We start from the raw sequence: 21949 nt of genomic DNA on the forward strand, positions 1-21949 counted from the left end.
TTTATGTGTCGACTTGCCGGGCCTGATGCACAACCTTCAAAGAAGGAACGCCCATTCATGCATGTCGCCACACAGAAGACGCTCTAACTGAGAATCGAACGGGACAACGTCTTACTGGGAGGCGACAACACTACCGCAGCAGCTAAGATATACATACTTAATTAGCTTTTAGTATACATCTTTGGGGTCTCCTGAAAATTTGCAAATAAACAACTCTGTGCCCTTTATAGAAAAGAAGCAGCTCCCTCAAGGCAGGATCAACAGTTCTTCTAGCACAGTTTAGCTAACCTGCTTAACAATGAAGGAAATCTGCTGAAGTACATATAATCCAGTAAGCAAAACTTCAGAATTTTTACTTCTGCTATCAGCAGTTTAGCAAGCACAGCTTTCCTTTTACAAATCTTGCATTTTACAATACCCTAGTTTTAAACATATTCTGCTGACGAAAATTTTCAGTTTTACAAATAGTACTTAGACATGTCTTAGACTGCTTCATCCACAAATTGATAATTTGGTACGGAAAAGATGTAACTGCTTCTACAGTAAATTGATAATTCGATAAGTAAAATGTGTGATGGCTTGAAGTAAACATGGTACAATGGGATCAGCCTGTATCCTTTTTACAGCTAGTACTGCAAGTATTAAATGACATGCTACACATCCACAGCACTTTTTACAGCAGCAGCTGCACTCACTGTTTTGGCAGGCTCGCTCGGGCTTCAGTTAGTCCTTCTGCTGTATGGCCATCAAATCTCCTGCTCTGACTGCAGTTGGGATGTAATATTTGCAGTTACATTACAATGACTCTGTGCTCTCCTTCTCCTAAAGGTTTCTGGGGCTTGCCGTTCTTTTGTTACAGAACAACTTTTGTTACAGAAGTCTATTTTGAGGATCTAAAGCCATCCAGTTTTAAAGACCTCTCCCAGGTCCTCCTACTGTCCTAACACTTCAAACAAATATGTACCATAAACTGTTATTGTTCCATGACTACTGTCTAATCCTGTAATCCCTGATTTTCTTAAATGAATATTTCTATTCACTTTTTGCAGCTTTCAGCAATGACTTTTCTTTGGATGTGTGACACCCAATCAAGGAGCCTCAATCCTAACCACTATCACCAGTGAGGGGCATTTCATATAGGAGGAAAGGATAACAAATGCACACAGTAAAGTGCAATTTCCCTTAAGAGTACACAGAGATCACAGTCAGTCTGGGGCTGGTTGCTCCCTTCCTCTCCAGGTCCCAAATAAGACTCCCCACTAGCACAGCTATAGGGTCCAGATCTCAGCCTAGTGGGCAAGCTAAAACCTCCAGCACCCTCTCTCTCCAACCAGTACTTTATGTCCTTGCCCAAGTAGCTGACACACACACACACACACACACACACACACACACACACACACACACACACACACACACACACACACACACACACACACTTTGAGAAGAGTTTATACAACCACACAGACACTCCTGGGGAAGGCTGGCACAGGTTCTCCAGCTGTGCCCCTTTTCCCCAGACTATATGGTAGTACCAGCTGCCACCACCCACTAATATTTATCAGCTACTCAAAGGCCCTTAAAAGGTTGTCCAATTATTACTGTGCAATATTATTATCCAATTGGTAGTATAGCCCAGGGCTAAAGCTATTGAAGTGGCTTTGTACAATTTTACCAAAGGCATGCAAGTACTCTAAAGAGCTTAAATTATCTCTACAAAAACAGCCACAGTTGGAAAGGTTTAAAAATATTTAACAAATAGTCAAAACACAAGACAATACTTTTTACTATACAGTGCTAGTCAAGGGTTCGGAGATCAGAGAGAAATTCTTAAAATAATTCAATAGTACAGTTCTAACATCACAGAAACACACAGTCTAATCTTTCTAGTTTCTAGCTATTTCTAAGAGAAAACACAAGTCTAAGATAAACTTACATATAGAGAAAGACAGTGCTGGTGAGTTGGATGGTCAAGACAAAAATGTTTAATGCTCTTTGATTCTCTGTTTTTAAAATCACATTCCTGGTTCACATCACATCAGTCTTCACACTTCCCTGGGTTCCCAGGCTAACAGAAACTACATTTACATTCTTCACCTCTGGGCAGAAACCAGAGCAATAAAGGACATGTATGCATGCAAATTCTGGCCATTAACTCTGGCCTTAAAATAATAGGCAGGATGCCTCACTCTAGACTTACTGGCTCTGGGTTTTAAAATCATAGGGTCACAATATGCTTTATTTGGTCAGTAGTGTGCACTGTTGATATATTTATTTCCAGTTCCACATGTAACACTATTTTTACCATTTAAGACAACAAGCCTGTGGTTTACATTAATATTTGCAGATGATAGAATTATCTCCAAAATTCTATCTGGCTAGGCTGGCAGCCTTCACCTATCTTCACCCAATCTTCACAGGATACATAGTGAAAAAAACTGAGAACATGAGAAATCAAAGTTGACTTTTACACACAGTTCAGCTTTCACAAGCTCAGGCCTCATGCGGTTTCTCTCATCAGTCCTCAATGTTTTCATCATTAACAGATGTGCCAGAAGCTGTTGAAGATGGGGGGGGGCAGAGGGTGAGAGGGACACTTAGTGATCTAAAAAGGGCACTTTTTAAAACTATTTACTACCATAACATAGATTTACTTGGAGGACATTTTAAGCTTAGCCAATTTCCCTTTTGGTGTGTGAATTAACATTTCCTGATTGGTCTTACCTATCCCATTGCTGATAATTGTATATTAGCCCTAGTGAGAATAAATGTGATCATACTATAGATAATTTGAGGGGACCCATGTAAGGGATGCAGCATTTAGGAACTGCCTCTATCCATTAGTGCATGAGGGGCAATCCTAGAGTACATTTATGTTACCCATCCTTAGATCCAAGTTGCATTTGAATGTGGGCAGGGATGAGCTTTGTTTTACTTGAATGGCTAGTCTGTTCTGGAACAGTGGTAGCCTCTGTGATATATATCCATCGCTCCACAACATTCAGTTTAGATACCTGGACTGAGTATTTCTGATGTAATTTCACTTGCTGATGTTGAGTAGTTCCATCTGTATTAGGTTGGAGGATGCGTTGCATGCAGACATGTCACGTCTAAGCACTCTGTAGGATACTGATTATAGTGATAAATCTTTGAGGAGGTCCATGCAAGACCTACTGTTGAGGAATTGTATCCTTTTAGCAAGGTATCTCTGTGGGTATTCCAATTGTTGCATGAGTCTGGACAGATACATGCCAAAGTGGGCATTATACAAAATGATTGACCTAATGAGGGCTTTGTAAAGGGGGGCAATAACATCTCTAGAGCTAGTCACAATCAATTTGTTTATAAGCTGTGCAGTATAGAAAGACTTTCTTATGACTCTGGGCACATGTTGGTTAAAAGTTAGGTTACTGTATACACAAGTTCCCAAATGCCAAACAACTGGGTCAGTTCTAAGGGGGCATTGTCAATTTGGCACTTCCCTGAAGTAGATTTATTTATTTTACATTTGTTAACCGGGGGTGTCTGACTGAGCCAAAAAGGCCCTTTTTCAGCAGAGGCCCGGGGCGAAAAGCTCCACAAAGAAAAATTACAGAAAAATTTAGTTATTTAGACATGATCAGTATACACACAAATTACAGGAGACATGTTTTTACAGTGGTATGCGGCACATAAACAGTTACAGTGGAGAGAACAAGAAAAAAAATATTAATTTTAAAATAAAGGTAATTAATAGATTTGTGGTGTACAGCTGAAATTTGGAACATAGGTAGAATACATACATAGTACACAGGTACAGTACATACATTGTAGATTAGCCAGTGTTTGTGAGTAAGAATGAAAACTATTATCAAGTGCTCTAGATTTTGTATGCATGTGTTATCCGCTTTCACTAGCCTGGGGAGCAATCATGGCACTGCCAACTTTCCTTGAGATGTTACCTGATGAGGTCTTTAAAGGAGGCTTTGGATGATGTGTTTTGAATGCTTGTAGGGACAGAGTTCCATTTTTAGCCACTGAACTATTATATAGTGCATCTCCAAAGCTATTGTAGCTGTTGGTGACTTCTAGTAGTAGTTTGCTTGATGATCTAAGAGGCCTTTTGGCTGAGTGATGTTGTACTAGGTTTTTGAGGGCAGGACACTTATTGGGGAGGTAAGAGATAGAATGACAGAGGCAGAGCTGATTGTAGGTTAGGAGGTTGGGCAGTTCAAGCCAGTGGAGCTGTCTCAAAGCAGTACAGTGATGAGTTCTATATGAGCAATTTGCAGCAAAGTGGGCAATTCTGTTATAGCAGGCTTCCATTTTGCTTAGTTCAGTTTTGTTGAGATTAGTCAGAATGGGAGATGCATAGAGTAGGGTGGAGAGAAGCTGGGAGTGAGCAATGGCTGATCTTGTGTTGTTGGTAAGAAATGGTTTGATACTGTAGGGCGACCCCAGTTTGGCATGTACTTTTTTAATAGTTAAGTTGAGATGACTATCAAATTTTAGGTGGGAGTCTATGGTTATTCCCAATAGCTTAGCCTGTGCCACTGGAGCAATTGGAGTAGCATTAGTGGAGTAGATAGTGAATTGACTGTTAGTGTTTTTGTTAGAACTGGTTATAATCATAAGCTGAGTTTTCTTTGGATTGAGGATAAGTTGGGCTTTGGTAAGGTAGTTTTCAACGTCAGAGAATGCTAGTTGAGTTGTTTGCAGGAGGGTGGGAATGTTTTTTGCAGCACAGATTAAGGTAGTGTCATCTGCATACTGAATTATATATGCATGCTTTGTGGAGGTATGGAGGTCATTTGTGAAGACTGTGAATAGTAGTGGTCCTAATATAGAACCCTGTGGGACTCCTACAGTTATGGGCAGCTGAGGAGAGAGATAATTTTCCCATTTCACAGCTTGGTACCTGTCAGTTAAGTAGCTTTGGAACCAGGTAAGAGTGGAATTTGATAGATGATATTGGTTTAGTTTGTTTAACAGGATTTGGTGTGAGACTGTGTCAAATGCTTTGGACATATCCAAAAAAAGAGTTGACACTTGTAGGCCTTCATTTTTGAGGCAGTTTACTGTGTCTGTGAAGCAAAGGAGGGCTGTAGTGGTACTATGGGCAGGTCTGAAACCATGCTGAGTAGGTGACAGGATGTTGCTGTCTAGGAGATAGTTTAGCATCTGGGTATGGATGCATTTTTCTACGATTTTGGCCAGGGGGGAGAGTAAAGCAATGGGTCTGTAGTTATTAATTTCAGTGGAGGTCCCGCCTTTATGTATGGGTGTAACCTAGGATATTTTCCAGAGTTTGGGCACATAGTTTTCAACAATTGATCTGTTTATGAGAGTGGAGACTGGGATAGCAATAGCATCTGCTGTGAGTTCAAGAAATAGCTGGGGAGTCGGTCAGCTGCTGCTGATGAGGTTTTTAGTTTGGAGAGCATGCTTTTGATTGAAGTGGTGGAAACTGTTTTGAGGGTAAAGCTTGTATTAGTGTTATTTGTGTTGGGGGGGATGGTGAGGAAGGAACTGTCCTATGATACTAAGGATAGAATTGAGTTCACAAAGTGGGAGATGAATTGTGTTTCGATGGGAACTTTAGTGTCAAGGGTGGTTGGTTTGGGGGTAGCTTTTTGGGTGGATTTTAGTAGCTGGTTTACATTTTTCCAAAATTTTTGCGGGTTGTGTTGGTATTTAGTTTGTAATGTTGTGTAGTAGGATTTTTTGTCCAGCCTAATGCATTTTTTTGCACGGTTGCGCAGTTCTTGGTACTTAGTTAGGCTTTGTGTTTCTTTGTTTTTTTGATAGTAAAGCCAGGCAGTGTCTCTGGACTTGAGGATTTGTTTGGTTTCTTTACTGAGCCAGGTGTTTGTAGAGGTTCTAACCTTGATTTTGCGCAATGGAGCGACAGTGTCTAGGTGTTGTAGAAATGTTTTGTTGAAATATGCTACAGCTTGGTCAAGTAGGAGGGTTTTTAGGGGGGTCCAGTCACAGTTACAGAGTAAAGTGTTGAGGACCTCAGGAGAGAATTTTTTTGTGTTTCTAGTGGATATATAGTTAGTGGTTTTGCATATGCTTGTTCTACTATGTATAAAGTATATTATGTTGTGATCACTTAAGGTATCTGGGAGACTGCCTGTGTGAGGGTACAATGTGGGGTTGTTAGTTAGGACCCAGTCAAGGATGGATTCCCTTTTAGATTTTTATAACATCTAGTTGGAATTTGGACTAGCTGCTGGTAGCCATGAAGATTTATTAGATTACTTGGTGGTTCTGATATACAGGTGAACCAATCTAGGTTGAAGTCCCCCAGAATAAGGGTTTCTTGTGAGTATGTGGAAGAACACCAGGATAAGAAGTATTTAAGGCTAGCAGGTGTATTACCAGGTGGAATATAGATCACAATTGTGGTGATGATGTTTTTAGGGTGAAGTTGAAGTTGTGAGATAAGTATGTCCCAATTATTGGGGGTGGGGTAATTGACTGACAGTTAAGTTTGACTTGTACAGTAAGGCAGTTCCACCCCCTTTATGAAGTGGTCTGTCTTGTCTAATGATATTGTAGCCGGTAGGGAGAACTTCTGAGTTAGCTATGTTTTTATTTAGCCAGGTTTCTGTTAAAGCAACTATGTCTGGGGAGTAGTGTGCTATTGTGGCATGGAGTTCAGGTATTTTATTTTTGATACTTCTAATATTAATGTTTAGCATTAAAAGATGGTTGGTTTTGCTGCTGTTGTTGATTTGCCCAGGGATGAAGAAAGTGGGGATGTTATGTTCTGACATTTGTGTTGGAGCAGTTTGAGTTGGACAGGATGGATTTGGGCCTGGGTTGGGGTGGATATCCCCACTTATGGTGAGCCTGGAGTTAAAATGGTTATACAGATGTTGGAGTTTGGTGAGGAGTGTGAGAAAGTATTGTGTTTTTTTGGAGTAGGAATGAGAGCATATGTGTTTAGTCCTGAATTGGTCCGTTATGTAGTTCTTGAATAACTGTGGGCAGATATTATTATAATGTGTGGTGTCTGTATACGAGAGTGCATAATGCAGTGTTGTGCTACTAAGTTTAGGGATATTGCTAGAGTGATAACTTGTGGTGTTGTAAAGAATTATGAGAAGACAGACTAGACTTAGTTGCTTGATAGTCATGGTTATAAGATTTAAGTTGTTTCTAGGTGGGGGGGTCTGAATAGGAATTATAGGGTTGCACTATATGTGGATGGGAAAGTAGTGTGGATGATGTAAAACATGCCTAGTGGGAATGAGAGTGATTGAGAGTATTTTGTGTGGAGCAAGTTGGTGTGGTATAATGTGATATGACTTGAGGAGCTGTGATTGGTGGAGGTGATGTGAGGGTGAGCTGTGGGTGTGGCAGTGATTACTATAAATGTAGAGGTAGTGGGGGCAGGAGGGAATAGGGGGCAGGGCAGGGGAGCGGACAGAGCCCGAGCGTTAGCGAGGGCGAACGGAGCGGGGCAGAGCCAACCAAGACCAAAGAAAAAGTAAGTATTACTTTACAAATCTGAACACTTTTAAAACAAATTGCTGAGGTCTAATGGCTTACCGCAAGCAGAATGTAATTTCTGAAGAGCACTTGTGTCCTGGTGGGAGACTAGAAATTTAAAGATGGCTCCATGCTCAGCAGGATTCTAATATAGACTTTGTATTGGGGGAGGGAGATAGCACAAGGTGTGTAAACCAGGTGGAATGCAAAGAAATCAGAGAGGAAATCAGTGGAAATCAGTGAAGGCCTCAGAGGGGATAAGTAATAATTCAAACTACCTGCAAAGTGAAGGAGAGAAGAGACAGCAAAGTTTATTAAGGTTGGGAGTGTGTCTTCACATTGACTTGCTGATTAGTAACCAGTTTGTGCACAGATTAGAGTAGGGAGATACATTAGCAATGAAGGGGAATGTATAGAGATGCAAATAAACAGGTGGGCCTCCAAGTGATACAAACTAAGGCAGAAAGCACTGAGAGGGCTGCTTGATGGTTAATTTAGTCACAGGGGTGTGAATTAAATGTATACTGTCTATTGGACAGTTAGGATTACTGTACTAGTGGGGGGGGGGACACAAGGCTTCAACAGTCAGTTTTATTAGCAAGCTGAGAACTACTAAGAAATACTGCTAATGTAATAGCTTCACTCTCATAAAACATACAAGTAGAATGCCTGGGTGGACTGACCCTGCTCTTGAGGCTCAAAATGTATATCCTTGTTTAGTTTGCAGTACTGATTCCTTCTTATACTGTATGGGTGGAGTGGTAGCCACAGACTGCAGATTTGCTTGAGTGTGCTCCTGCTCTTGAGGCTCAAAATGTATATCCTTGTTTAGTTTGCAGTACTGATTCCTTCTTATACTGTATGGGTGGAGTGGTAGCCACAGACTGCAGATTTGCTTGAGTGTGCTCAGCAAGCAGAATGTAATTCCTGAAGAGCACTTGTGTCCTGGTGGGAGACTAGAAATTTTTATAGATGACTTCCCAAATGATACAATAATGTATTTCTTGGAGTTTAGTTTCAATGCATGATTCTGGCACCAGTTATTGTTTGGGACAAACGTTCCTGCATGATGGCTAAGTCATTTGGGGATTCAATAACTGCTCCTAGCTTGCAGTCATCTCAAACTTAGTTGGTCAAAGCGCTTTGGTATTTCTTTCTACTTCTGAATGTTTGTGCCAAACAGAAAAAGTATCATCACCAAACCCTGGAGGCCTCCATTGGTGACTGGTCTCTTCCCCTATTTTGATCTCCTGCATCCTGTGAGCAAGCACACATGTATGTATTCTTTGATTCACCTTTCTGATTGTATTAACCTGATTGTATTAAATTATATTAATTGTATAATACAGCACCACTTGTTAGAATGTTAGAATGTGTTTTAAATTTGTAGTTTGGAACAATCTTCTAGTAAGCAATGAAACAAAATGTATGAACCAATAATGACAAAACTACCCCTTTCAGAAAATTTCAATCATAAAAGACAACTCAAACTTCTATCATTGCAATCCACTAGTATCAGTAAATATGCAAAAAGTGGGGGTGGGGGCTCTACAGTTCTGGCATCCATGATCATTAAAAATATACGTTCTGGAAACAACTACATGAAATACATATAACTTCCTCTGAGAACTCAGAAACCCAGTTTAAGTAAACCTTTGGAATTAACAAAATATTTTGGATACTCTGTGAATATTGCTTAAATAATAAGAAATGTAGCCACTTCTCACATGGTATAAACCAAATATTTCATATTTTCAAAAATATAATCGACAAAAATTATAGTCTAAAGAACACCTTTTTCATTACATTTCCCATAGCTTATACACCAGATTGCCTAGATACCTTCAATATCAATAAGATGTGGAATCTTAAAGAGAATAATCTAATGTTTTGGCACCAGTTTATAGACTACAAGAACATCCAACCAATGAACTTTCTCTTAGCCAGATATAATGTCTGTCAAGATAATTGGCTCTGTATTCAATCTTTAAGACAGTTTGTTGAAAATAAAGTGAGAGTGTCAATAAATCTGGAAACTGATATTATACCAAAATTGATACAACTATTCATATGGTGTAGTTCGATGAACATTGAACATAAATTAAGCATATCACCTGTATATAAAATCCTATGAAAAGATAATTACTTTTGACCAGGCTTTTTGGAATTACTCTATAAAGATTAATGGTGAACCTTTATCTAACGATAATAAGAAACAGTTATTAAATTCAATAAAAAACACTTCATTATCTTTATATTGGAGACTATATACCTGGAGATTTATTCATAGAAGCTTTTACACTCCACACAGAATTGACCTTATAACCAAGAGTAATAAAAGCAAATGCTGGAGGTGTGGTGATATTCTTGAAGCCAACTGAGTTCACATGTTCATCGAATGTAGAACTCTCACACAATACTGGAGTGGTTTTGGACATTTCGCCAAAGCCCTATGGCCAAACTGTCAAATTACTAGCTCTTTGATATTATTCAATGTCCCTACCCCAAGTGTTAATTCCTAGACATCAGTTACCCGTTCTTTGGTTAATTCTAGCTATTGCTTGAAAAATAATTACATTGAACTGGAAAAATAAGCAAGATCTTATGTTTACTGAGTTTATTTCAATAGCAAAATCTGTATGTAAAAAAGAAATGCAAACTATTAATCAGAGATCATCAAATGTAACACACAAAAGACTAGCTTGCTAAAAATTGGCAAGATTGTTAGATAAATATTGATTACTTTTCTTGGATAAAACAAATGTTTATCGTGGATGTTTGTATATAGTGTAAATAGTTATTATGTTTTATATTGTTTATTTTTAATACTTTAAATCCATGTTTATTAACAACATTTAATAAAAATGTTTTTTGGAAAAAATGTACGTTCAACATGGGCATTGCTAGTAGGAATAGCAAAAACAAATTTGATGATTTGTTTCAAGTTAGGTGCATCACAGTCATTAAAGAATTCAACCCAGCATGATTTGCCTTCAGCTTTGGGATGACTTGTTTCAAGTACAGATACTCGGCATACTGTTCATCTCTATCAACAGTCACACTACAGGCTGATACTATCTCCAAAATGTCAGAAAAACAGCAAGGCTCATCAAGGTTTAGAACATGCAGTTTCTTCAGCAGACTTGTTTCAAAGTCAAACCACTTATCCAGGTAAGCTATTGTTTGATTGTACATGTTCAGTACTTCTGTTTTAAATGATGACACCTGGCTGTTGGTCATGAATCTGAAATTGCTGTTAACAGCAAAGCCAAAAAACTTAGTTTTTTCTCTCCACCAACTTATTGTCTATTTTCTTCATCACAGCAAAAAGCTATGTGATATAAGTTGTGTTTGACTCCAGCTGCTTAATGGCCTGTGTGAACACTCTCATGAAGCTGTACACAAAATGAATGTAGCATTCTGGAACAGAAAGTTTGCCATTCTTCAACAACCCATCTTCCTGATCTGCAAGAAAACTCCAAATCAATTTATTTGTTTGCTGTTTTCCTTCACTGATGAAGTAAATCTTTACAGCTGTCCAGCATTTTATCAGAAATTCAATTTCTAGCTTCTGAGGTGGAATCCTTCAAAGCCCCCGGGCCTGTGGAAAATACGGCCCAGACCGCAAAATCCTTTATAAATGCATTCTATGAACACCTTCAGGAATGCATGGATCATGCAATCCCAAATAAAACCAAGACCCAATCCTCCAAAGGCAGACGACCTGTCTGGTGGACCCCAGCCATAAACAAACTATACAATAGAAGGAGGAAGCTACTACATGATAGAGCAAAATCCCAAAAAGGGAAGGCATCTCTGATCAGTATTAGCAAAAAACTAAGGGCACTCATAAAATCGTCAAAGGCCAGCTTCGAGAGAAAAATTGCACAGGACACTAAGGATAATCACAAGGCTTTCTTTAGTTATGTTAGGAACCTGGGTGGGAATTCCCAGATATGCTCAGAATTAGTCCAAAATGACAAAAAATACACTGATCCCACAGACATTGCCAACATCCTAGCTGACAGGTTCAGCACAAACTGCTCCCCCTCCCCACCAAAAGGGCAAATATCTATCCCAGCAGAGTGCTGTCCCCCTGACATCTCAGATGCTCAGGTGGGAGCCGCCCTCTCCAAAGCAAAAAACACAGCATCAATGGGACCAGACGGTGTCCCAGGCTGCGTCCTACATGAACTCCAAGAAGAGCTAAACCCAAACATAAAACTACTGTTCAATCTCAGCCTTACTACAGGATATGTACCCAAAGAGTGGCGTGCAGCAACAGTGGTCCCTCTCCACAAAGGTGGTGCCTCAACGGACCCTGGAAACTATCGCCCCATAAGCCTGACTAGCTTGGTCTGCAAAGCTATGGAAAGGATCATCATGGACCTCATAAATAAAGACATTGGGGACCTACAGACACTGGATCCTACCCAGTTTGGCTTTGTTAAGGGCAGATCCTGCCTCTTAAACCTGGTTGACTTCTTTGAAACAGTCACCAAGGCCATTGACGAAGAGAAGGTGGTCCACACAGCCTATCTGGACCTCGCAAAAGCCTTTGATACAATACCCCACTCGGGCATTATAGATAAGCTCACCAGCTTAAATATAAACCCCTATGTCACTAGATGGGTTGCAAACTGGCTCAAGGACAGAACCCATATGGTTAGAATTGCTGGAGCCATGTCAGACTCCAAACCAGTTACAAGTGGCATCCCACAAGGCTCAGTCCTGGGACCTCTCTTGTTTGGTATATATTTCTCGGAGGTACAGGCCAACACGGAAGGACTGTGGCTGACCAAGTTCACAGATGACTGCAAACTGGCCATAATCGACTCTCCAGCCGACACAAGCATCCTCCAAAAGGGCCTCATAGAAACAGACAACTGGTGCCAGAGCCATGGCCTCAAGCTAAACGCCAAAAGTGTATAGTCATCCCTTTGGCAAAAACAGTGCCCACAAATTACCACATAGGTGGTAATCCATTAAGTACAGAAGAAGTAATTAGGGACCTGGGGACCCAAGTTGATAGCAATCTCTCATTTGACAACCACGTGGCCAAAGTGGTTAGAAAACATTTTATATAGCCCACCTAATCATGAAGGGATTCACATCTAGATTAGGGAGGTCATCGTGCCTCTTTACTCATCCCTCATCAGGCCCATAATCGAGTACAATGCCCCTTTGGGATGTACCTTACCAAACACCTGCAGCAACTGGAAAGACCCCAAAAGTACCTCACCAAGAGGATCAAAGGGCTCAAACAGATGCCATATGCTGCCGGTTAAAGAAACTCCAGCTCTACTCAGTGGCATACCGCCTGCTCAGAGGTGACCTGTGCCTGACGTATAAGGCCATGTCCAACCCGGAATTAAGGGACATGCTGCACCTCAAAAAATCCAAATCCCATCGAGCTACACGCTCGAGAGACTTGAACCTCAGCACTGAAATAAATAGGACATGCTGGAGGGACAGATTCATAACCCAGAGGCTCCCTTCACTCTGGAATAAAATCCCAGTCCAGGTTAGGCAGAGTCCCTCATTGACTCTCTTCAAGAGGAATCTTGATGAGTGGATGGGAGATCGTAGGTTTATCCCGGATATCACTTCTGTGTCACTGTTAGACAGAGGCACAGTATACTAACCTCGAAAAAGGGCATAGCAAAATTAATTTAAAATGGGTGGCGAAAGCCAAACACACTCTGGCTAGGCTTATAAATGCCCTAGGGCAGATAGCCTAGTATGAACCTATGAGCCTATGAACCAATGCACAGGAATATGATGCAATAAAGCAATGTATTCTTCCCCTGCAAAGTCATGGCAAGAACTGAGCTCATCCAACCGTTTAGCTGACGATGAAAATTTGTTGTACACCTTGACAACTAACTGCTCAACATCATAAGTCAACTGTTTGCATGCATGTTTGGCAGTGTTGTGCAGAACATGGCAGTTGCAGTTTGCTTTGATAAGACGTGGCTGTTTGGTCTTTAAATTAGTAAAAATGGAATGGTGGTTTCTATAGTTGACAGATGCATTATCAGCACAGTAACTGACTTAAGTTTTCAACTTACAGACTGTTGCTTTCTAGCACTTCTAAAATCTTGGTTGTTACTCCAGCTGCTGTTTCATCACTGTCCACACAAAAATCGATCAAATGATCAGTAACACCTCTGGTAGATGAAAGAACCTGACTGACACCGGATACATTTTCAAATTGCCTTTGTTTGAAGCATCAGTTGCTAATGAGAATAGCTTATTCTGCTGCAGTTCCCTTAAAGCCAGCTCCATGGAATGATGTGATAAAATGTTTTCATTGAATGACTCTGCTTTGGTTTTTCCACAGGAAATTTTTTTGGTCAATTTGGAATCAGAAAGTATTTGGTAAAAGAGTTTATTACCACAAGCCTGCAAAGAGTAGCTATGATGATGTTGTATTTCATGAAACATCACTGCTAATTCGGAAGCACTAACTTGTTCTTGGTCCAACCGGTTGGGAGTGGGAAAGGAATGTTTCACTGTACTTGACATTTTTTGGCTTTGAGAGTTTCATTTGTGCTTGCCACCAGCTGCATATTTCCTTACTGCTGTAAGTCCATTGGTTATGACAGAAAATGAACAACAGCAAACTTTACATCGGGCAAAGTTGATGTTTTTATCGTCCTGGTATAATCACGGCTTGAACTCTGAATCATTCAGCCACTCCTCTCGAAACATGCAAATTCGTCATTTCTTCTTAGGTAGAGTGTCTTCCTTACTAGTTGCACATGTAGGCAGCGAGGTCATCTTCTTCACAGGTGCAGGAAATCCATTATCCATTTCAAGATGTGATGCAGCAAAACCTGTTTGTCTATTATCTATTTGCCCCCCGTTAACAAATAAGTAGAACAGTAGTAAGTAAGGGTGGGGGAGAGAGGACCTGTTGCAATGAGACAAATAGTGGAGAAAAGGCTAGAGATGTGGAAAGAGTCCAGATGGGTATTTCTAGATTTGGAGAAAGCATATGACAAGGTTCCAAGAAAGTTGGTGTGGGTAGTGCTCAGATGTTTCAAAGTTCCTGTAGAATTTATACAGGCTATACACAAGAGTCGAATGACAAGTGTAAACAATGTGTGTGGACTCATAGAGGGATTCCCACTGGGTGTGGATGTGCATTAGGGTGTAGTTTTGAAGCCACTACTGCTCATACTGGTGATGGACTACATAATTAGCAAACAAGTTGAAGGGGACTGATCAAACAAGTTGTTGTATGCAGTAACGCAGATGATGTGACATTACAAGCAGACTCTGAACAAGAACTTCAGCTAATTATACAGAAATTAAAATCCAAAATAGAAGGCACACATGGGATCATGAAACTGAGTGCAGACAAAAGACAGCTGTCATTCTTGACTTCAGGATATCAGTATTTTCAGAGTGACACATTGTCTCTGCACCTGTGTGCTGGCCAGATTTCATATCATTTAATCATTTGTACCCCCTAACTGGACACTTCTTGAGAGACTTTAGCTCATTTGTACATCACCCACATTGTTGTCTTGTATGCTTGTGAACATTCCTACCACTAGCATGAATCCAGTGAAGCCAGTAACCATTCCTGTGATATGTTTGTTAGCACGTGACAAATGCTACCTAATTACTAACATTGCATATCATTATATTGTTATTCTTTCCATTAGATTCTGAAACACACACATATATAATGTGTGTGTATGTGTGTGTGTGTGTGTGTGTGTGTGTGTGTGTGTGTGTGTGTGTGTGTGTGTACTGTGCATGTGCACACACTCTGCTTCAAAATCTACATATATGGAAGATCATAATCTTGCTAATACGCTTACGGGGAAGGCATTGGAAGTAACAATGAGGCTTTACAAAACTGCCATTGATTCCATTCTGTTATTCTGAATGTTTCAGGACTGCCTCCCAAATCTCCCACTGGGGACACATTCTGAAACACACAAATATGCTTTTTGCCTATTAGTTATCCCTGCATTTGTAAATAAACAATGCTTCTTTAAAGTATAAGTACAGGAGATGCAAGCTGCCATATCATTACCAACTTTTAGACAGCTATTCAAAATTCAAATGTAGCAAACCCACAGGTGTAGCTGAAGAGATATAGGTTCCTTCCTGCCTGACTCTGGTGACATCCCTATTAGGCCCAACACACCAAGGTGGCAAGAATGACAGATTTTATTCTAGGTGACACATCTCATTTAAAAAGGTAGTAGCACAACCATAAACAAATTATTTCAACAGTGCACCAATTAGCAATAAGGCAAGGTGAAATATGCATGCAATGAAAACTTACATTCACCCTCTTCCGCAGAACTCAACAGAAGAAAAGGTCTTGACATTCAAACATGCACAAAGAAGGCAATATCATTGAGCAGTAAAGCTTTATAATGCAGCAATACAAACACGGGAAAAATGATATGTCATTAAGCAATAAAAGAGTCATAATAAAACAATACAGATATGAGAAAATGCAATGTCATTTAGGGGTCTATATCAGTTCCACGAAAATCCATTTCAGCAAATACCAAAAGAGCGACATGTATTAATCAAACCACAAATAGATTAAATGCACTAAACCATGAAATTTAAAACATCGAACGGTCATAGTCGGCCAACCCCACCACCCACTACATACTACCTACCCAAACAAAATAAATAAACCACATACATACACTAACCAAACCCTACTCCTAACCCTAAAGTAAAGCAGCAAAACCCAACTTCTAACCCTACACTAAACCCCACATACACAACTATCTATGCACTATCCTTAACCCTTCCCTAACCCTAATGTCCATAGCTACCGCACACTTCCCCTATGGAGATATACCCAAACAAAATAAATACACATAAATAAATTTAACAAAACCCTACTTCTAACACTACACTAAATCTTACATACATTACCTATCTATACACTTACCTTAACCTGCATCCTATCCTAAGGTCCATAACTATTGCACACTTACCTTATGGGGCTATACCGCAGATGGGCCAACCAAAACACTTCGACATTTTGGATTTCACTGTTTTGGATGTTCAGCATTTACATAGTTCGCGCAATATGTGTCAATCATTTCGTATTTGCGGAAACTGTGTTTCGATCTTCTGATAGGGACCCGTCATTTAGCAGTACTAACACCCTCTACCTCCTTGATCAATTCTAAACAGACCACCTAGGAAACACTCTATTATACCCTGTTCACTGGCCAGTGACTACTTACAGTCTTGCTGCAGGCATGATGGGGCCCAAGTTGGAGCTCATATGGATCCCAGTTATTTGTAATCCACAAAGCATTAAAGGGGGGACCACAATCTTATAAAAATATAACATGATGGCCAGAGCCCCTTACCACTCCGTCGAAAATATCCTAGTGACCAGGCACCATGGTTCCTCTGATGAGAAAAGTAGAAAATTACCTACCAGAACTCTGGTAATCGTCTATGGCTTCTCAGTACTAAGCCCAAGGGAACTCCTTTTCTTGCTGAATCATAGCAAGCATGGAACTGCTGGTTTCAGATTTCTCTCCTAATTTCACAAAATACCATATCCAGGATTTCAGCAAGAGACAGACACAATCTGCTAATTCACTTCCCTGTCCCAAAACACTAGAAAGAAGATCCAGTCATGATGCAAGGCCCTTTTTCCCTTCAGCTATGTGTTTCAGTCTTCCCTTCTCCAGCTAGTGTTCCAGAATCCTCTTTCACTTTCAAAATTGTCTTTTATATTCCTGAAAAGGAGCTCCACCTTGTGGTGAAATGGAAAACTACAGTCTATTACTTCTACATGAAATACAGTGGGAGCTACACTCTCCCCCACTTGAAAATCTTGGGTCCCCGCAAGTCAAAGGTAGATCAGCAGAAAATATTTACAAACACTTATGCACCATCAACTGAACAATATTTTTGCATTCAAAAGGTACATTCCACCAAGGGTAATCAGCCTTATGCTTAACTTGGGATGTGGTGTCACCACTGGTGTAGGAGGCATAGGGATTATGAGCACAGACACTCTGATGAGCTGTGGTCAAAGGTTCCTGTCTACTATGTCCCAAACTGTTATAGGTAAGTCTCTGTGTGGGCTGAATTAGTCTCTGCAGTTTTGGTTCGGAAGAGACAGCTAAGGAATTTTGCTCGGAAGGTTTGTCACTCACATCACATTCAATGTCTACTTCTTCAGTAGGCATATTATCTACTTCTAAGATCTCCTCTTGTATAACTTCACTTTCATTTTCATAACGGTATAACTGTCCTTAGCACTATTTTGTGAAGTTTGCATAGCAGGGCCTCCATCAGTATCAGGTTCTGCAAGAGGCACAGAAACATTACTTAGTCTATTGTTAGCTCTGGGCTGCTCAAAATGACAAGGAATGAATTCCGGTACATTTACATTGAGATTACAGCCCATGGGATCTTGAAAATCCTCATAAAAAAGCCAGCTGAAACCCCAGTCATCATCACTGTCCTCCTCTCCTTCTGCAGGAGGAAGTATAGGCTCTTGAATATTGGAGAGTATAGTTCCTCTCTGCCTTAGCCTTCTGGATCGCTTTGAGTTAGGCTTCCATTGAGCCATTCTGGGTTCCAGATTCATGAGTCTCACTGATTTTGCCAAAGGCATTAAGTTGTTTCGGTGCCAGGTTTTAATGGGTCCTTCTTTCCCCCCAGGCCAAACTTGGTAGACAGGGATATTAGGTAGCTGAGAACAAATTATGTAAATCTCAGATCCTCAGTGGTCAGTTAGTTTATGCTTTCCTTGTAGACCCAAATTTCTCAAAAGAGCTCTGTTCCCTGGCTGCAAGTCATGCATCTTTACTTTTTTGTCATAGTGAGCCTTGTTTTGCTGATGTCTTTGTCCTGTTGACTTTTCGGCAAGCTCATAAGCCTGTTTGAGGTTCTTCTTGAGTCTCTCCACATAACTGCTGTGAGATCGCACTGGTGTATCATCAGCGGTAACTCCAAAGGTGACAGCAACAGGAAGATAAGCTTCTCTTCCAAACATTAGGAAGTAAGGCAAGAATCCTGTATCATCATTTTTAGTACTGTTGTAAGCATGCACCACTGTGGCTACATGTCCACTCCATTGACTCTTCTTCTCAGCAGATAGTGTCCCCAACATGTCTAGTAAAGTTCTGTTGAAATGCTGTGGCTGAATATCCCCTTGAGGATGATAAGGAGTGGTGAGGCTTTTTTGGACTCCCAACAGATTGAGTAGCTCATGGCCAAGCTTGCTCTCAAAATCATGTCCTTGATCAGAGTATATCCTTTTTGGCAGGCCATAGTGTACAAAGAACTTCTCAACTAGTAGTTTTGCCACTGTAATAGCTTTCTGATTGCGAGTGGGAAATGCTTGAGCATACCTGGTATAGTGGTCTCTCACCACCAGCGCATTACTGATCCCGCCTTCATCCGGTTCATTGCACAGAAAATCTATACAGACCAGTTCCATGGGTCTACTACTTTCCATTTGACCCAATGAGGCAGCTCTGGTAGGCAGAGTCTTTCTCTGAATGCAACGAAGACAAGTACGACAATAATCCTCAACATCTTGCTTCATGTATGGCCAGTAGAACCTGTCTCGTACCAGACCCATAGTTCTGTCATAACCAAGATGACCATGTTTATCATGCAATGACTCGAGTACTAATTCTCTATACTTCTGAGGAAGCAACAATTGTCATTTTTCACTGCCGAGTGCACTAGAAGATCTCCTATACACTAGTCCATTCTGTATCTGGAGTCTGTCCCACTCTTTGGCCAAAAGTCTTGCCAGAGGATGAATATCTGTGCAAAGTATATTAACTTGTTTCTTCTCTAAAGCAGCTACCACCAGCTGACGTAAAGGGTCTTCACTTTGATCTCTCCTGAGGTCACTGTTTCTTAAAGCTGGTAGCAATGAAGCCTGCAAAGTGACCAGATTACAGTAAGCTTGGGGTATGCTTGCTGCAGACAGACCCAACTTCTGGGCCCAACATTCAGTGTGTTGATAGCAGGTTGCAATCTGACACATAGCTCTCACCCCTGGTGCTGGAATTTCCACCCATTCATCGTTGGGGTGTAAATCTCCCTGAGGTCTTCTGGACAGACCATCAGCATCTCCATTTTCATGTCCTGGGAGGGATTTCAAACTGAAATTATAGTTGCATAGAGCTGCCACCCATCTGTGGCCAGTAGCATCTAGCTTTGCAGTGGTCTGGATGTATGTCAGATGATTGTTGTCAGTCTGCACTTCAAATTCAGCCCCATAGAGACAGTCATGCAGCTTGTCCACTACCACCCACTTTAAGGCAAGGAATTCCAACTTGTGTGCAGGGTAGCTTGTTTCTGTGGGGGATAAACTCTGACTGATAAAAGCCACAGGTCTCAGTTTCTTGTCATACTCCTGGTAAAGGACTCCTCCTAAGCCATCCCTGCTAGCATCCACATGTAAAGTGTATGGCTTTGTTGAGTCAGCATATGCCAGCACAGGGGCATGTGTGAGGCAATACTTAAGCTGTTCAAATGACTCTTCACACTCAGGAGCCCAATGACTGTTGATGAGTTCTTTAGAACCTCTTGATCCCTTAGGCTTTTTCACAAGGATATCTTCATCTGTTTCATCTGCTTTCTCATCATTTCAGAGCAAATGGTTGAGGGGTCTTGCTATCTTTGAAAATCCTTCCACAAACCTTCTATAGTAACTGCAGAACCCCAGGAAAGATCGCAGCTCTGTGATAGTTTTGGGTCGGGGCCAAGATGTCACCACTTCAACTTTGCTGGGATCTGTGGATATTCCATTTGCAGACACTACATGTCCCACATTGGTCACTGAAGGTTGGAAGAACTTGCATTTGTCCAACGACAACTTCAGGCCTTCCTTCTCAGTCCTGTCCAATACCTTCATCAGTCTTTTTTTGTGCTCCTCTAGGGTTCTTCCAAAGACAATTATGTTCTCCAAGTAGACTAAGACTTCTAGGAGATGCATGTCTCCAACTGTTCTTTCCATGATTCTCTGGAAAGTTGCAGGTGCATTTGATAAACCGTGAGGTTAGCGATCAAACTCAAAAATTCCCAAAGGGGTGATGAAAGCAGTCTTCTCTTTATCTTCTGGGTGCATAAGGATTTGATAGTATCCACTCCTTAAGTCTAGCACACTGAACCACTTACTGTCCACCAGGCAATTTAGAGCATCTTCAATCCGGGGAGTTGTGTACTGGTCTGGAATGGTTCGCTGATTCAGAGTACGATAGTCAACACACATGCACATTGACTCATTCTTTTTCCTGACAATGACAATGGGAGAGGCATATGGACTTCTTGACTATCGAATTATCCCTGCAGCTTTTAGTTCTTCCAAATGTTTTCTTAAGTCCTCCAGGTCTCCTGGGGCTACTCTTCTGGAACGTTCCCTGAAGGGCCGGTTTTCTTTTACTTTTATTCTGTGTTCTGCACTTTTTTCACAGCCCACATCTAGTTCACTAGTAGAAAAACTATTTTTCTTTTTCATTAGTAGCTCTTCAACTCTGGTTAGCCACTCAAGGGATAAGAGACTATCTCCTATATCAATATCTTCCAGCTTCAATTCGTTGGCCCTGCTCTCATTTCTTGTCAGCACAGAAGCAGGTAAGGGAGTGGCAGCATAAACATTTTCCAAATGCACTTGTGAATGCAGGACAAAGGGAGTACTTCCTTTATTCTTCAACCACAGAGGCAAAGTGTCATAAGGATGCTTTAACTTGTCCGCAGGCCAAACGTCTGGGACTAGTTCCAGCCCTGGTGGCAAGTCACTTTCTGGATCCATTTCCATCATGAGATGAGAGGAAACTGTTTGTCCACACATCTTCACTTTGGCTCTCAGGCAGGTGACCTAACCAGGATGAATTATATGCTCTTTCCCAGACAGGGTCCACATGACCAATTTCATCTTTCTTACTATCCTTCTCCCTTTGAAAGGCACAAAAAGCTGGTCTCAGGAGAGGATGTAATGCTGGGTGTTCCTGGATCAACTGAGGCATTAGCATTCTTCTGACAAGATCAGTATTTCTCCCCACTAAATTAGATGCTGAATCCTTTCCTTTCAGCCTGTGGCACACAACAGCAAGTGTTTCAAAAACTTCTTTTGACCTGACAGCTGAAGTGGAAAATTCTAACTTGAGTGAGACATAACCATCATAAGGGAACTTTGTGTCACTTAGCCCCCAGATCTCCAAATCTTCTAACTTCCCACGTGGCAAATGCTTTAAATATTTTTGGTAGAAGTCTGTGTACAGAATGGTGATTTGTGCACCAGTATCTAACAGTGCTTTACTATACACTAATTCTATTTTTACTGACACGACAGGGGACGGTCCCAGTAGGCCATCGGGTAGTTTCTGTCTCTGGTGTTGTTCAGCTGTACTGCAGTCAGCATGAGGTTGAGGTATTACTGGTTGACCTCGCCATTTTAATGGATAAGACTCTTACTTAGTAATGCTTTGCG

General features: G+C 40.9%; 1 long non-coding RNA gene across 2 annotated transcripts in view; it reads left to right on the forward strand.

Moving 5' to 3' along the window:
• LOC122810239 overlaps positions 1–21949 on the forward strand; it is a 531132-nt gene that overhangs the window by 404899 nt on the left and 104284 nt on the right. For both annotated transcript variants that reach the window (XR_006366069.1, XR_006366070.1), the window contains one exon: positions 10425–10650. This is a non-coding gene — a long non-coding RNA (uncharacterized LOC122810239). The remainder of the gene's footprint in view (positions 1–10424; positions 10651–21949) is intronic.

This window comes from Protopterus annectens, chromosome 1.part1, assembly GCF_019279795.1.
Source record: "Protopterus annectens isolate FY-2018-M chromosome 1.part1, PAN1.0, whole genome shotgun sequence".
Taxonomy (NCBI): Eukaryota; Metazoa; Chordata; order Ceratodontiformes; family Protopteridae; genus Protopterus; species Protopterus annectens.